General features: G+C 46.3%; 1 pseudogene; it reads right to left on the reverse strand.

Moving 5' to 3' along the window:
- Positions 1-1,026: 1,026 nt before the first annotated feature.
- On the reverse strand, positions 1,027-1,718 carry LOC134388285 (olfactory receptor 5H2-like; annotated as a pseudogene).
- Between the last annotated feature and the right edge of the window lie 1,414 nt (positions 1,719-3,132).

Consider the following 3,132-nt stretch of genomic DNA (forward strand, 5'->3'; position numbering starts at 1 on the left):
GGAGGTGGAGGCCACACCTTTCCATGAGGGACAGGGACCTATTAGAGAGCAAGCTTGGTATACAGATGGCTCTAGCATGGGACCCTCAGCATTGGGGACAGCTGTTGCCATCTAGCCCTTAACAGATACTATGTGGTATGAAAATGGCACAGGGCAAAGCAGTCAATGGGCAGAATTGAGAGCAGTATGGATGGTGACAAAAAATGAGCCTGGGCCATTAACCATCTGTACTGACAGCTGGGCTGTGCACAAAGGTTTAACTCTTTAGATTTCTACTTGGAAATATCAATTGTGGATGGTAGGCCACTGACCCCTGGGGGGACAAGCCATGTGGCAAGAGTTATGGGAATTGGGACATGAGAAAGAAGTAACTCTTTTCCATGTCACAAGGACACTTTCCCTTAGCCAGTCCAGGAAATGATGTAAGATGGCTGGAGAGGGCCCCAGCTACTGATGTAGCATTTATAAAGTCACATTGAAGAACATATCAGCCTACAAAAGTCTTCATTTTATTTTTTAATTATTCTAGTATGACATGAACACTTGATTAACATTCTTCATATGCTTTTAAATATATATACAAATATTTTAAATAGATTATTAGATGCTAACTCCTTAGGACATTACAATGCTAGGAGAGTTATAATTGCGAAAAATATTGAACACTAAACAAAACATAGCCATATCAATCTGCACAATTTTGTGATTGTCTCAATAAAAAGAGAACAGATATTAATAGGAGATCTAAATACTTCTCTTTAACATTTTTGTCAGTGAATTTATAACTTTCTCATTTCTCAGGCTGTAGATAATTGGGTGTTTTTTTTTTTTTAATTTGACTTTTTTCTTATAAGCATTTACACTGCTGAAATCCTCTTGATCTGTTTCTTTTTTTTTCTTTTTAATTTTATTTTGTCGATATACATTGTGGCTGATTATTGCTCTCCATCACCAAAACCTCCCTCCCTTCTCCCTCCCCACCTCCCCCCCAACAATGTCCTTTCTGTTTGCTTGTCATATCAACTTTTAGATAATTGGGTTTAACAAAGGAATTATGACTGTGTAAAGTAGAGTCCATCATGTCTTGATAATCTGCTTGTGGTGATCGAGGGCGCACATACATGAAGAGGAGAGGGCCGTAGTACAAAGACACAGACAAGAGATGGGCGCCACAGGTGGAGAAGGCTTTCCTTATGCCTTTGATGGAATTCCTTTTAAGATTGTAAAGAGAACTAATGTGTAAGAGACAAGAACAGTCACAATGGTGAATATCTGTATTGAACCTGAGAAAATAAAAAAGTATTAGAAAATTAATAGAAGGGTCAGTACAGGAAATCTAAAATAGTGGTATAATGTCACAGAAGTAGTGATGTATTATGTTGTAATTACAGAAGGTTAATCTGAATAAAAAACTTTCATGTATCAAGGCATGAAACAGGCCACCTATAAATGATAAGACTAATAGCCGGATGCATAGCCTGTTGGTCATAATCATTGCATAAAGTAAAGGTTTGCATATGGCTACATAGCGATCATATGCCATCAATGCCAAGAGAAAACATTCCATGGTTTCACCGGTTGCAAAGGGAAAAAATTGTATCATGCATTCGGAGAGAGATTATCCTTCTCTTGGCTAACAAGTTGACCAGCACCCTGGGGGTGAGAATAGATGATATCCAAGCATTCAAAAAAGCTAAATTCCCAAGGAATAAGTACATGGGAATGTGAAGGTGTGGCTCTTTCCAGATGACAGCAATCAGACCAAGGTTGCCCACAATGGTGATGAGATATACCAACAAGAACAACAGGAACAGGGGGATATTCCACTCTGGTTGATATGTAAATCCAGTGAGAACAAACTCTGTCAGCAGTGTTGCATCCTTTCCATGTCCTCACCTCATCGGATGTCCCTGAAATGAAATGAAGTAAATATAAACAGCACATTCACCAAAGACTTATAAAGTGAAAATTGGGGGAGGAGAGTGAAATAAAACCATGCACTTAACACAATGCTCTCTTAATTTTTTAAGTTATTATTATAGTAAATGGAAACTACTTTGGGGAGTTTCAAGATGGCGGCGGCAGCGGCGGCTGGCGCGGAGTAGCTGAGGTGGAAAAGGTGGCCACTGGGCCTCAGGCAGCCGGGAAACTTGTGGACCTTCCTCTGGCCATCTCTTAAGGGAGGACTGCTGCTGCTGGCCGGTCGTGGGGGCTCAACGCCACTTTGCCCCCGGCAGGAGAGGCTGCCTCATTTACAGGCAACAGCTTTGAAGTGTGGAGCAGGAAAAGAACTGATTCTTAGCTGCAAAAGTGAGTCTTGAAACAGGGAACACGGCGCCAGGGCTGCTGTGGATGCAGCCAGGATCCCGGAGGCTGGGGCCGCACTGAAGGTGGCCAGCTGCCCTATTCAGGATTCGAGGTTTCAGGCCGGCATTAAAGAAGATTCCTGGGAGCGCCCGAGCGGCGCCGCGACTGAACAGCCCGAGGCGGCAGCGCCGAGAACACGGAAGGCAACAAACCAGAGACAGAGCGAGCGCCCGACCTGGCACAGCACTGTGAGTGATCCCTGGCACAGCTCTGTTCGGGGGGTGAATGCCCACGCGGCTTCCGCCTGCACCACCAGGCCACTCACTGCCCCGGTGCTGCCTCCATTTTCCCAGGTGCGGGCAGCTCCGCCCTGCTCGGCCATCACTGAGCCCATTTGCTTGGCCTGGCGCGGGGCTTTCCGGACCCTGCGGGCTGACCTCCTCTCCCACTCCCTCCGCGGTTCTCTGGCAGGACTGGGGGTGTGGGGCATCCCGACCAGTTTTGGGAGGGCTAGGAAGTACGGGCGGGCCGACTGTCACTCCACCACACCCTGGACTCCGGCCCCGGTAAACTTCCTGTTACTGGGAGGCAGATACCATCTCTGCGACCACCAGTTTGGAAAAAAGCCTAACGAATTTCTGGTTGGGAATAGTGCGGTAGGAGAGTTCCCAGGTCCGCTTGAACCTGCCGGAGAGCAGGCTGCAGGCGGGCACTAGACTCGGTTTATACCGGGGGGATACAAAGGTGAACAAGACCCGAGAAAGATCTACACAGTGCTACAAAGGCACCCAGAGAGACCGGTCGTCTGTGCCTAGCAGAAACCTG

The sequence above is a fragment of the Cynocephalus volans genome, chromosome 1, assembly GCF_027409185.1.
Source record: "Cynocephalus volans isolate mCynVol1 chromosome 1, mCynVol1.pri, whole genome shotgun sequence".
In the NCBI taxonomy this organism is placed as follows: domain Eukaryota; kingdom Metazoa; phylum Chordata; class Mammalia; order Dermoptera; family Cynocephalidae; genus Cynocephalus; species Cynocephalus volans.